The 15282-nt window shown below is 35.5% G+C and overlaps 1 long non-coding RNA gene across 1 annotated transcript; it reads right to left on the reverse strand.

Moving 5' to 3' along the window:
- Window positions 1–10312: 10312 nt before the first annotated feature.
- LOC131623394 (uncharacterized) lies at window positions 10313–11888 on the reverse strand. The gene is made up of 3 exons (XR_009290191.1): window positions 11851–11888; window positions 11064–11246; window positions 10313–10767 (listed from the first exon to the last, which is right to left on the reverse strand). It is a non-coding gene; the product is annotated as an uncharacterized LOC131623394 (long non-coding RNA).
- Window positions 11889–15282: the final 3394 nt, after the last annotated feature.

The raw sequence follows: 15282 nt of genomic DNA on the forward strand, positions 1-15282 counted from the left end.
TTGTGTTGTCGCACATGATAGGTATGTGATCTAGCTTAATACCAAAGTCAAGAAGTTGTTGCTTGAGCCATAATATTTGTGCACAGCAGCTTCCAGCAGCTACATATTCTGCCTCAGCAGTGGATAATGCAACCGATACTTGTTTCTTGCTATGCCAACTTATTAATGAGTTTGAGAATAGATGACACGTTCCACTAGTGCTTTTTCTATCGGATTTGCAGCCAGCAAAATCTGAATCGGAGAATCCTACCATATGACACTCATTTCCCTTTGGATACCATAGGCCATATGTAGTAGTTCCACGTAAGTATCGCAGAATTCTTTTGACAGCTTTCAAGCGAGATTCTTTTGGACAAGATTGATATCTTGCACACATACACACACTTTCTCATCTTTGTCTAGATTAGTATTTGTTGCCATAGGTGTGTCAATTTCTTTTGCTTCACTCATTCCAAATCTTTTGAGCAGCTCCGTACAGTATTTAGTTTGATTCACAAACGTTCCATGACTGAGTTGCTTGATTTGTAGGCCAAGGAAGAAATTTAGCTCACCCATGAGACTCATCTCAAATTCACTCTGCATAAGCTTAGAAAAATCTTTGACAAGTTTTGCATTAGTCGACCCAAATATAATGTCATCTACATAAATTTGGACTAAGAGAATATCTTTATCTTTTCTTTTAATAAAGAGAGTAGTGTCAACTTTACTCCTAGAGTACCCTTGACTAAGGAGAAATTTGCTCAAACGTTCGTACCAAGCCCGAGGGGCTTGTTTAAGACCGTATAGAGCACGTTTCAGCTTATAGACATGAGTTGGATACATGTAATTCTCAAAGCCGGGTGGCTGAGCAACATAGACTTCTTCATTTATATAGCCATTTAGAAAGGCACTTTTAACATCCATTTGGAATGGTTTGAAGTCTTTAGAACAAGCATAAGCAAGTAAGAGACGAATAGCTTCGAGACGTGCTACATGAGCGTATGTCTCTTCATAATCAATACCTTCCTCTTGATTATAACCTTGGGCAACTAATCTAGCTTTGTTTCTAGTAATAACACCGTTTTCATCAAGTTTGTTACGAAAAACCCATCTAGTGCCTATTACTTGATGATCTCCCGGATGAGGGACTAAGTCCCAAACATCATTCCGTTTAAATTGGTTTAATTCTTCTTGCATGGCCATTAGCCAATGCTCATCAAGTAATGCATCCTTAGCGTTTTTCGGCTCAACTTGTGAAACAAAAGCAAAATGATGACAGAAGTTACTTATCTTTGAGCGTGTTGTAACGCCCCTTGAGATGTCTCCTATTATATTGTCAATTGGATGGTCTTTCACATTTGTCCAGGCCTTGGGAAGTTCTTCATTGTTTGAGATGCTTTCTTTTTCATTTTCATAGTGAGACTCATCTTTCTCTCTCTCAGCATCTTTCTTTACAATACTTTCATTCTCGTCTTCCTTATCCTTGACAATGTCTTCAGTGGACGGACCTGCACCATTAAATGAAAGACCTTTCTCGACATATTTTGCATAAGATTCATCAAAAGACACGTGTACTGACTCTTCTACTATAAGTAATCTCTTATTATATATCAGATATGCTTTGCTAGATTGTGAGTAACCAAGGAATATGCCCTCATCAGCTTTAGCATGTAGATGTTGTTTACTCTTAAGCCCTTAAACATAATGTCTCTTTTCTTAGTATGTTCTATTGTGCAGCCAGAATTTGTAAACATTACTTTAAAATCTTTGTCACACAATTGACTTATACTTAAAAGATTATGTTTAAGACCTTCTACTAGCAGCACATCAGTTATAGTAGTGGTAGAAGGGTTACCTACACTTCCTTTACCAAGTATGGCTCCCCGATTGTTATCTCCATAGGTGACATACCCCTTTTTCTTTGCTTGAAACTCAACGAAAAGAGATAGGTCTCCAGTCATGTGTCTTGAACATCCCTATCAAGGAACCACAACCTTTCGGCAATGTCAAGACACTTTTCCTGCAAGATTAATTTAAAGAGGGAGGTCCCCAATTTTCATTGGGTCCTTGGTAGTGAGTACACAATTTGTTGCACTTAGGCAACCATTGAAATACTCCTTTAGGAACTAAAATTCTCCTAAATTTGCATTTTTCAATGGTATGTCCCTTTTTGCAACAATAATGACAGGTAATATGATGAGAATATGGAGTTTTGCTAGTTGATACTTTTGGTACAAAAGTGTATTTACTATATAAAGGAGTATACGATCTTTTGCCTTTGTCGGAATGTTTTGCTCCATTTTTCTTTAGATATTTGTTGTATCTTCGCACAAACAGTCCCATTTCCTCATCATCGGAGTCTTCGTCATCACTTGTGTCACTATCCTTTGGCTCTCGTTTTGAGGTCTTGGAGCTCGAAGCTTTTAGAGCTATTGACTTCTTCTCTACCTCTTTCTCCATGTTCTTTTCTTTCTTTGTCCTCTTCTCATGCATGTCAGGGCATTTAAGATGCTGTTCATGTTCCTCTAGTTTACCAAAAAGAGTGGTAATGTCTAAAGTGTTGAGATCATTTGCTTCCTTAATTGCTGTAACTTTGGGTTGCCATTCCCTGTTCAAACACCTTAAGATTTTGTTTGTAGCAACTGCATTGGAAATAGGTCTATCAAGAGAATTTAATCGATTTTTCAGGTGAACGAATCTTTTTTGCATGCTTTCGATGGTTTCACCATCTTCCATGTGGAAAAGTTCGAACTCTTGAGTTAGCGTATTGATCCTAGCTAGTTTGACATCATCCGTTCCCTCGTGGGCAACTTGCAATGTGTCCCACATAGCTTTAGCTGATCTACAATGGGAAACGCGATAGTATTCATCAACTCCTAGAGCTGAGATTAGAATGTTTCTCGCTTTCCAATCGTATGCATATCTCTTTTCATCTTCAGCATTCCAAGTATCTTCTGGTTTTGGAACAACTGCACCAGCTGCATTTGTCATGGTGATCTGAAATGGACCATTGACAATAGCTGTCCAGATGTTCCTATCAATTGCATTGATATGGACACACATACAATCCTTCCAATAGCCGTAGTTTTCGCCGTTGAAAACTGGAGCTCTATTATGAGCCCCTTTAGGTCCGGAAGCCATCTTTCCAACAAGTGTTTCACGTAGCACGGAATGAACCAGAGCTCTGATACCACTTGTTAGACGCTGGCCTATAGATCTAGAGGGGGGGGGGTGAATAGATCTCACTAAGTTTTTACAGATTTTTCTACAGACTTGAGCGAAAGCGGTTCTGAATCGACTTGCGTCTATTCTGGACCGCTATTGCAAAGGTCGTATGTGTTTCAAAACCAAATAGTAAGTGGAATTGATGGTGAAGTAATATGATAGCTAACCAATACGTTTAACAACTGAAATCCAATTAACTTCTAGATTGACAACTTTGATTTGCAATGCAGTAAGATTGGATTAAGCAAAAACACAAACACTTGGTGATAGGTTCAAATTGATAGTGATTCAAGTTGTGGTGAATTGTGATGTTTGTGCAGAATTTTAATTCACAATTTTAACACTTGAATCGTTGATCAATTTTGCACTTATAACCAATTATGAACAGAAAGTAAAAGAGAAAGTAAAAGCGACAAGAACACGATATTTGTTTAGGCAGTTCGTCGATCGTCCTCGCTACGACTACGTCTGCCCCCAATTCCAAATTGAAATTGGGTAATCTTTCATTAATGTTGAAAGTAGTATATACAAAGAAGATAACAAAGCGATAAACGATAAACCAATTATGTCGATCCTTTGAATCTTCTTCCCCCTTAATCTTGACCAAGATCAAGGTTATCCAAGAGCTTCACTTTGATTCCCTTCTGCAGTGTCTTGATTCCTTGAACTCCCCGTTCCTCAATCGTTACACTCAGCCGAATCCTCAATGAACGCCTCTTGATAAAAACCCCCAAGAACCACCCGTCGTGGAGGACAAAACCCGCAGATTTTATTCACCAACAAACCCCACAAACCTTCACCCACTAGGAATCTTCAATTCCGTTCCATGGACGTTATCGAACTCATCACTAACCCGCAACGCAAGAATGATTATGTGTAATTGTGTTGGAGATGATGAAGAACGAAGATGAGAAGCGTTTGTGTATCTTTCAGTCGTTGGTGTTTTTTGAATAATTACCCTTGAACAATATATATGATTGCATAACAGTTAGAACCAAGAAAAACTGATTTTTGAACTTTCTTGATCAGTTAGGTCGACCACTTGTAGTGCTTAGGTCGACCTAACAGAGCTTGCAGAATTTTGCTCCCAGTTAGGTCGACCTGTTGAAGGAGTAGGTCGACCAGAATCCTCTTCTGATGCATTCTGGGGACATTTTCACAGATTAGGTCGACCTAGTTGCCATGTAGGTCGACCTAGCAGACTGATATGAAGATTTCTTCATTTTGAGTCGACCTAAATGGTCTGTGAGTCGACCTAGCAGAGGTATATGGATTTTCCTTCATTTTAGGTCGACCTAGGTTGACAGTAGGTCGACCTAACTGCTGATTTTCTGCATTTTTCATGTCCAGCTTGTGTTGAGTCGACTTATATGCATAGTGGATCACCTTGTGCTTTCATGAGTGATCAAATGCTTTGCTTTTCTGATTCCTCCTTGTTGTTTGAATGCTCATTTGAGTTTGCCATAAATCAAAAACCTCTTTGAGTGTAATCTTGTATTCACAGTTAGAACCAAAAACAAGTCAAAAATAGCAAAAACAAGCATTCTGCCTCACTGGAAATCGATTTACCTCTGTAGGAAATCAATTTCCTGCCTGCAGAATTCAGATCTGGCGCAAAAAACAGAGTGGAAATCGATTTCCCTCTGTAGGAAATCGATTTCCTGCGCACAGTTTTCAAAAAAACAGCATTATGAACTTTGAAACTTGATTTAGGCAAACATACAAACACCTTATGATCACATATCCATTGGAGCACGAATTTTCCATCAAATCACCATCAAATAGGACCAATATAGCATCCAAGATGCATTGAACACAAGCAACAAAGAATCACATTATGGTAGATGGAAAAGGATGATGAAAATTACCAATTCTTGAACAAAACTTAGATCCACTTCAACAATCACCAACACAAATCTTGATCTCTCAACAATTGAAGAACAAAAGTGAAATGGATGGTGGTTTTAGCTCAAAGTTTGTGAGGTTCAAGGTGTGACTCACAAACTTTATGAAAGAATAAAGAGCTTTGGTGAATTTGGTAGGGATGAGGAGAGAAATTGCAAGGGGTTTTTTGGCTCTCAAAGCTTGAGAAATGAGAGAGTAGAGGTCTCTATTTATAGAATTGGAGCAGGAGTAGTGGCAAATTGGTCTTTTTGTGTTTGGTAATTAATTTGTGGTTAATTGGTAATTAAAGTGGGATTTAAATGGTAAAATGATGTTTAAGTGGGTTTAATGAAGGAGTTAATTTTGATGAGGTGGAAAATTGATAAAATGATCAAATAAAAAGGTGCCAAAATGATGTCAAGCTTCCCTCCTTATATTTTTTTGAATTTTGCGCACAGGAAATCGATTTCCCACAGGGGTAAATCGATTTCCACCTTCAAATTTTCAAAAATTGTTTTCTTGCACTGTTTTGATTTTTGCCCGATCTTTTACCTGTAAAATATAAACAAAAGAGACAAAACACATATTTTTTTGATTTTTGGTTAGTATAAACAAATAAAAGGCTATAAATGCTCGATAATTCCCCTCAGAGATAATCACAGTATCAAAGACAAAGCCTCACAATGGTGCTTTTGATTGATGATTGAATGCAATTGATGTATGATCTTAGAGTCAAAAATTGGGGTATGACAGGCGGTATGGGTTAAAATTTACATGTGGTTGGGGAATGATTTGAAGCTTTCTTTAGAGGAGTTCAAGAGTTTTAGGAGTATCCCACAAAAGGTGAAAAACACCAACATTAAAGTTGTTCTAAATTCTATTTGGATAGCATTAATTTGGTGTATTTGGAATATGAGAAATAATATGGTATTTGAAGATGGAACATTTAGCTTCGAAGAGGTCATATCAAACATTATGTTTTTCTCATGGAGATGGGCTAGCAACAAGGAGCTTCCTAGTAGGATAAACTTTTATGATTGGTATAAATTTCCTTTACTTTGTATCAAAACAATCTAGTGTTTCGTCGATGTAAGGGTTGCACCCCTAGTGTGATATCTTATTATAATCAATTGCTTATTAAAAAAAATTATAGTATAAAGATATAGCTATATATATATATATAATTATGAAACACAAAAAAGTTAGATGACATGGATGAAAATCACTTTTTGTTATACCTTCATTTTAATAGATTGTTGAATATTGATATGTTAGACAACAAGTAGTAGTCTTTCATATTGATCCATGGAAGTTATAGAAATTGAAGCACATTCTGTCTTGAATATATTTCTTCATAAGTTATAACTCATAGGTTTGTCAGATTGTTGTGCATGTTTTTCAGAAAGAATTGATATTTCGTCATTATCAAAATGATTCATATTTTTTTTAATGACTATGAAAATAGAAAAAAATACATGACATATACTCATCCTTGTTGTTATAATTATAGTTGGCGAGAAACATTATAATTATAAAGTATCATACCTCTTTTGTAATTATAGTGTTTCTTCTAATTATTACAAAACTGTATGGGAATCTATCATATATATTGTTGTTTTTCAATTTTCAAAATTATAAGGAAAATATGAATCAATATGATAACGATGGAGTTTAAATTCTTTTAGAAAAATGCACACAATTTGATGAACCTGTATTTCAATTTCTATGACTACTATATAGATATCAATATGAAAGACCAGAGTTTTGAAAAACGGGTTGTGATAGAGAAAATGACCGTGGCAAAGTGGTTTTATAAGATATCGATATCAATACCGTTATCACAGTTTTTATATTAAAAAATAAATTATGGTTAATTCGCAATGCGACAATTACAGTCAGTGTCGCAACACCTATACCAACCGAAATTGTTTTTAAAATCCAGTGAAAGACAACCAAAACATATTGGAAATATTAACCTGCTTCATACTACTAGAAAAACTCCGATAAACTAAATAAGCGATCTATTATATTTAATCTGTAAAAACCGCACAATCGAGAATAAACAGCTATAATCATATTGATCTATCAAAAAAGGGAAATTCTTATTCCACCCCATGCCTAAAAGAAGCACCTTATGCAATTCCTTAAATGCCTCTCCAAAACAAGAAATATATTTCCGGTGCGCACCATTTCTGTTTAAATTTGGTTGAAAATCGGAAGTATATTTGCGGTTTCAAATCGAAAATAAATTTTCGGTTTATTCTGTAACCTAAACCAGAACAACACTGTTTTTCCATTTTAATATATTTACGGGTCATTCGCACATAATATGAATACCTGTACAATTGGGAGAAAAACCATAAATTATAGAATAACAAAACGCTACTGAACCAGAACCCTACTTACTAGATGCATTCACAGAGGATAAATTAGTATATGATTTAGAACGTCTACTTCAAAGTCATTAAAGGGAATGTGAAAACCTATTAAAAAGAACACAAATTCAAGAATAGGAATGACACAACCATCATACTTGATGCATATCCTCTTATTCAGTCACTAATACAATTTTGATCTTTAATAGCACTAATATAATAGCGCTTTTCTGTAAAGTGCTATAAAAATTTCAAACTGAAATCTATAATAGATTTTTGCTTAAAAATGATATCATAGGTTATTAACAAAAAAAAACATAGAAGTTTAATAATCTCTTTTATGTGAAACCTTAATAAAAAGGTATTCCTATAGTAGTGCTTTGATAGTAAGCTCTATTATAAATGCTTTCCACATAATTATTAAAAATAACACACTATTTGAAGGTCGCATATTCGATCCCGCTAATCACATTTTTCATTTTAATGTATTCAAAAAATATCTACATGATATTTCTTTTTACTCTTAAAAAGTATAATAAAAAATGATGCAATAGTTTTTCTTAATATGAGTTGTAACTCAGCTATCTCACTATCTCACCTTCACCCCCACCTTCACTTCATCGAAATCAAAATCTCACTATCATCCTCGATGAACCAATTTCATTTTTTTCTCCAAGTTCTAGTTTAGTATTTCAAATGCATCATCACTTTCCACAACCTTCTCTATGAAACACTTGACCTTCTCTGCGAGGACCCCAAGAGATCATTGTGTCTCGAAACCGTGAGATCCGGTACACACAATCCTAACTGCTTCCACATCAATGCTACAAGTTTCCTTCACCTTGATACTTCATTAGACCAGTAGAGGGGAAAATGCTGATCACCACCTTGTCCATACAAAACATTTAGACACCTATTACCACCCTTTACTCGGATAAATCAATTTTTGAAGTACTTATAATTAGAGGTATAAACTCGAAGGAAACTTCTACCCAGAATTCCATTAAGGGATACCCAACTACCTTTACAAACTCCCTTCAACTCGAAAAAAGGAGAAAAATATACCTAAAGTGGGGTCAATATCAAGGGATTTTCAAATGAGTTCAAAGGCTTGAATAAATCCCCAATCATTTGGATGTATCTGTGTTGGGACTATATTTAAGGTTGTTAGAAGATCGACAATCAAATCAGAGAAGGGGAATTAAATCTTGAAGTCATCTAGGGGTCCTATATAGAAGTAGAAAAGTCATCCTTAGCTCCTTGTGAAGGAAGCGAACATACTGTTTCACCTTCTTCACAAACTTCTAAAATAACATCTTCCTCACTTTCGAAAGAGGAAATGCAGCGCTTTCCCTATAGTTTTTCTATGTATCTAGGGATAAATGAACTATTCTTATAGCGTAAAACTTCAGCACTTATGGAGGATCCTTTCATGCTCACTAATATTTCTTCGGAACCTGATGATTTAGATTCTGGGTCAGAATAAAAGATCTAAAGAGAGTTTGCGCATGTGCTCTCTACACAAGTCCATGCATGGTCTCCGAGAAAGACTGTATTCTCTCAAAATAGCTTGGGGAATGGAAATACTCCCCGACATACTACATTTTCAAAGAATAATCATAATACAAGGAAAAGAAAATATGCAAAAGATGAAGGGATATTACCTAAAGAGTAGATGTCGGAGAAAGAAGAAAGGTTTATTTTTGAAGAATCTTCACGCGTGGAGTGATCGAATCGGTTAAGAATGAAAGGAGAGCAAATTTCAAATGTTTTGAAGTTTCTAACCTTATGCTTGGGGTTATGGGGACATGGGGTTAGTGCACCTTTCCCATAAAAGTCATCATTACTCACACGTGTTGAAAAGACAGGCCCATAAATGATTTTGAAAACCCATTGACACACGTTAAAAAAATTGACTGTTGGAATGCATATGGGCCCGACTTACCAACACGGCCTAACATAATTTCTTGACAGACCAAACTATTCATCCCTACGGAACTCTAGATTGGGGGGTCTTGTACATATTTAGAATGTGTAGGCCGATTAGGAAAGCCGACACCAGAGGAGGAATGTAGGTACAAGATAAGATGGATAAAGAGATAGGAAGCTATTAGCTCAGCTCGACATAGACCTTCAACTCGGTGCGAATCTTATACCCGGTTAGGGCCCTCAGCCCAATTGAAACGGATTCCCTAAATCGGTGGACGTTATCATCAGTAGGGTCGGATTCGTCCACCCTAGTTAGTTGTAACCGTTATCCACGTATGAAAGGACCCCGACGTTACGGGAGTTACAACCCCTTAATGACTGGGCGGTGGAGGTTATGATAGTTCACTTATTATGGAGGAAATCCAAGGTTCGCGAGTGCAGGAAAGACTTTTTACATCGGGAAAAAAACACATTTTACATTGGGTCTGGGTCCGATGTAAAGTCAAGTGATGTCGTAAATCAAAGACATTTTACATCGGTAAGCAGCCCGATGTGAAAATCCACCTACCACATTGGTTGACTGTTATATCTGATGTGAAATACGGGTTAATTCTTTTTTTTTAAATAACTACAGTATTTAACGTCGGCTGTCTTAATGGCCCGATGTAAAATATAGGTTTTAACATCGATTACCTTAATGGCCCGATGTAAAATATAGGTTTTTACATCGGTTGCCTTAATGGCCTGATGTAATATCTTTCATAAAAAATTAGGTTTTTTTTTGCGGAATCGAGGTGGATTTCCTGTAATTTTTTTGGTACCTATTTTTCATATTTTTCCTACATCACAGACCACATTTAGGTCGCTATTTTTATAATAAGAAAAACATAAAAATCTTCAAAACATAATTCACTAACAAGACAGTGTAGCATATAAACGCATCTGCCAATCATAACTAACTATTAGTTACAATTCAAGATGCACTAAAATCTTTCAACGAAGAAACATATTCGTGAACGGACTCAACAAACATAAACCAAAAGATAATCAAGTACTAATAAACTTAGATAGACCTAACTTAAAATTCTTCTATGAATAAAACGAAATATAACATAAACCCACTAGACATATCCTTGAAGAAATTCATTCAAAAGTCCATTGGTTTTCACGATGAACTTCCTCCTCTTCCTCTGGAGTGAAGTCATTCTTAATGTTAAAGGTCCTACGGATCTCCTCATGTGTCTTTCACTTGATCATGTCTGCTACAGTCTTGCATGTAAGATCAAGCAAGTTCTTGATGTTTAAATAGTTAGCCGCCTGCTACAGTCTTGCATGTAAGATCAAGCAAGTTCTTGATGTTTAAATAGTTAGCCGCCTAAAAAAGAAAAACGTCATATAAGTTATTAGTAATTATAAAGTCTTAAAAGTAATAAAGTCAAAGAAAGTAATAAGTTTAACAATGAATCAAGTAAGTAAAAAATTAAAGGAGTCCAAAAGTGAGATAAAGGGAGTAAGGTGCATTCTAAAAAACAAAACAACTTCCATTTAAGAAGAAATCACAATCGATAAATCATAACAAAAATTTTCAAAACTTGTGATTATTATAATATAGTAATAGTATCTTTAAAAATTGGCAAGCGACTAATTAAATAATTAGCATTTTATGGATACCTGCAGAAGAAGCTGGTAACTTTTTCTTATCATTTCTTGGTGGTTTTCGATTCCTTGTGTTCCCATTAAGCTCCAGCCCAGTTTGTAGTATGTAAGAAGGTTAAATTCCCTTATGCTTTTGAGCAGACAAATAAAAAGCAAAATGCACCCACACAAAATAACACTCAACTCTACACGTAGCAGCTGCATATTAGAGAAACATTCAAAAGTAAAATTCAAGAAAAAGGTTGAAAGGCTACAACCCATAATCCTACTTGACATCTTAAACTTGAGAAATCAATTATAGATTAAATCAAGGATTACAAATAAAATAGTTGTATAATTTCACAAAATATTTTAAAGAGTTCACTTATATGCCAAGCCAGGGTAATGCTCAAAGTCAAACTGTATCTGAAAATTCTAGGATACACAACACTGGTTATATAATCATCTTATTCACTGCAAATATCATATGAATTGCAAAGAGGGTCATATAGTGATGGAAAAATTAAATACAACCCTGATGTAAAAAATCATTATATTGAAAGACTAAATTGAATTGTTCAAAAGTTAAGGTATCCGATCATATGAATTGCAAAGAGGTTCATATAGTGATGGAAAGAATTAAATACAACGCCTGGTGAAAAAAATGATTATGTTGAAAGACAAAACTGAAATGTTTAAGTTAAGGTATCCTAATTCAAGAGCATAAGGAAACTATATGAAAGGCTCAACGAAGGCCCTTGGGAAGAAGCACATTAATACTAATAAACTAGCACACAAAATACAGCCTAAAAAGAAAGCAAACCTTACTAGCTTCAAGGGATCAGTCATGGGTCTCTCACCATAAACATGCATATATGTAATAAAGAAAATGTTAAGCAACAATTTAAATATCAAAATATAATACACTGTACCTAAAAATACATGAAGTCAGGAAAAGAAAAAAAAAAAAGCACATATAGTACTTTAGTAATATTCACATTCATTCGGCACAAAACTAAAACCAGAGTTATTAATCCCGGATAGCGGAGCGGAGCGGCCAACCTCCAGTAATGAGAATAGTGGGAATAGCAGGACATTTTTTGTTGACTTTTTATAATTGACTATTATTTAGACTAAATATATACATGATATAAATAATTTATAAAAAAACCCTTTTATAAAAATCAAATTAATTAAATAATAATAATAAATAAATAAATTAACTATTTATTCTTAAATGAGTGACAACTATTGTAAACTTAATATTAGGTTATTTTATTGTTCTTAAAATACTATACAGTTGTACTTCTTATAATAATAGCTACTAGTATATAGAGTTGCAGTGAGTGAGTTACAGCTGTAACACATTTATAAAAAAAATAATAATAAAGATTTATGTAATCAATGACACTCTATCTTCTTTTTATCTAAGTATTCATCTACCTCTTCACTTCTTCTTCTGACACTTTACTTATTCTTCAACACATCTCTCTCTCTCTCTCTCTCTCTCTCTCTCTCTCTCTCTCTCTCTCTCTCTCTCTCTCTCTCTCTCTCTCTCTCTCTCTCTCTCTCTCTCTCTCTCTCTCTCCGAATCTGAAAACCCTAATTCACTTCTTCTTCTTCAACCTCTCTCTCTCAAGGGCGTTCTGGTAATTTTGCCAAAAAAAAAAGAATCGGAGCCGCTCCGCCAGAGAGTTTCCCGCGACCCGCGACCCGCGACCTGGTATAGCGGCTGAAGCGGCCGCTTTCTCATCTCCGCCTCCGCACCCAACATATCGCGCAGTGGGGTGCTGCTCCGCTACGGAGCGCCGCTATAGCGGCCGGGATTGATAACTCTGACTAAAACCCTGAATTAAATAAAAAGTACGAAAGAACATCAAAGTAATATCCAATGGAAACTATCCACAATTTGATTTAAAAATCTTATTCATGAAAGAGAGCAAGACAACCTTCTTCACTAAGCAAATTTGCTTCATCTGCCTCACGCAGTTGTCTATTAATATACACAGCAGCTGATTTCTCCCGAGCATTGTCATCTTCTAAGGCCATGCTCAAACAACTCATATGTCAAAAATTAAACAACTCCGCCTCTTGAACAATTGAAATTCAAACATGAACATACAACATTAAGAGTCATCTTTACCAACATGAAAACAACATTACAAACTCATTATTCACATATAGAATTGCAACTGGCGTTACGGTATGGTTCAAGAAGAAAACATAATCGGGCTCAACTAGCGTTATCAATATGTGAACCCATTCTTAATTTTCAAATTGAACTGGACCCAACATAAAGAGTGTAAACAACACTATGTCAGTTTCCGTGGAAGCATAACAATAAGGTAAGGTACCAGTGTCTTGTAATTAGGATTTTGATTAGTACTTCTTAGGAATAAGAAACAAGCAGGATGATTATTGGAAAAGGTGAATTTTGAAAGCTACAATTAAAACCCTAGAAAAATGGTGAAAAGAAATTGAACTTACAAAATTACGCAACAAAGCAATGGGCAATGGGAGAGAGGGGAAGGCAGGCAGGGGTGGTGGACACGCGCGGAGCAAGGAGGAGAGAGTGAATCAAATCGTGTCGATGTCGTTCATGCGTGACCAGTGGAAGAGACGAGATAGAAGACTCATCTTCAATACAAACAATCAGCTCCAAATAATTGATCCACATCATCACCAATGCTGGTATCCGAGTATAGCAATCACAATCTCCAATTACACGCGTCCTTAATCCACATATGCAGATCCTTCCACATTACAATCGAGCTTCAACGTAACAATACATGCAGCATCATCACGACTTCATCAACAAATCGTCAACGCGATCTGCACAACACAGCAACAACATCCATCGTCATCATCAAACATCACCGATTGAAGCATTCACAACAACGTTCAACGAACCTGCAAATTGTATCAAACAACTCAATGCGACATCCTCTTCATCTGATTAACGATCACGCATAGCTCAACTTTGATCCGCATTGTATCATCATCATAGTGAATAAAGAAGATGTTTGTTTTCATAGGAGAGGGATGAATGAATTCTGGAAGCAGAGAGATTTGGTTTGAGAGAAAAATTAGACAGAGGGAGTGGAACACCCCACTTTCCCATTTTATAAAAAATACGGTAAAATAATTAAAATTTATCAGAGTTCACAAACAAAAGTGGAATGTCACATCATTTCAAGCCAAACAGAAAATGAAGTCTCAATTACTTCATCTATTCATTTCTCATTAATCAATAAAAACAGCGGAAATATTATTTTATTTGAAAATAATCACGGCACAATTGCCAACTTATTCCAAAACTCCACACAAAATCGTGGTCCTCAAATATTTGAATCAAAAACTGATACGTAACAAAATTCAACTAAAAATAACAAATAAAATAATCCCCAAAAACATCCCGTGTTACGTATCAGAGTGACTTGAACTAACAACACGGAAGACTTCCATAATGCTATCCTGGACTTCCACTGCTATTTTTGAGTACCTGCCCATTTCCCATGGTAGGGGATTTATCAGCAGAAAGGGTGAGTACTAACATACGATTACAAAAGATATAGGAACATATATAATAACATAATTCACAGGTCGTGGTTCATGTTCACATAACATCACACTGCATATACAAACTTCATTTATTCAAACATTCATCACAGTATAAATTAACGCATCATTCACAATATCATAAACAAGTCATCACAGACCCATTCATTTATGCAACTCTGTTATACCCCAAAATTTGCCCGCATCTTTTTTCAAGAAAACTCCAATCTGAAAATTAAGAGTCTCATATAATCATGGATTTGACTTCAACAAATATCCTGACATATGAAACACTTAGTTTTTAGAATTTTTCTTATACAGTAATTTGGCTTGCAGTTGAATTTATTCTTACGCAAACGCCAAATACTGTTTATTACTTCACACATGCTATTTATTTATTTACAGATAAATAGTACTGACACAATTGGTACAGAGTTAAATCTTTTTGCAGGCGCAGAATCAGAAAACTCAGACTGTACTGGTAACAAGTAGATTATTATTATCTTTTGTTTCCCACTAATTTTTGTACTATATTCCATTATTTTCAAAAACCTTTTCAAATCTCTTTTTCAAAAATCAAATCCTAACTTTATTCTCTACATCTCTCTTTTTCCCAACACTATCATACACTTTCTTTCAAATCTCACTTCCACTCAAATTCTCCTTTTGTACGGAATCACATCATTCCCCAACGTCT

Source organism: Vicia villosa, unplaced genomic scaffold, assembly GCF_029867415.1.
Source record: "Vicia villosa cultivar HV-30 ecotype Madison, WI unplaced genomic scaffold, Vvil1.0 ctg.000063F_1_1_1, whole genome shotgun sequence".
NCBI lineage: Eukaryota > Viridiplantae > Streptophyta > Magnoliopsida > Fabales > Fabaceae > Vicia > Vicia villosa.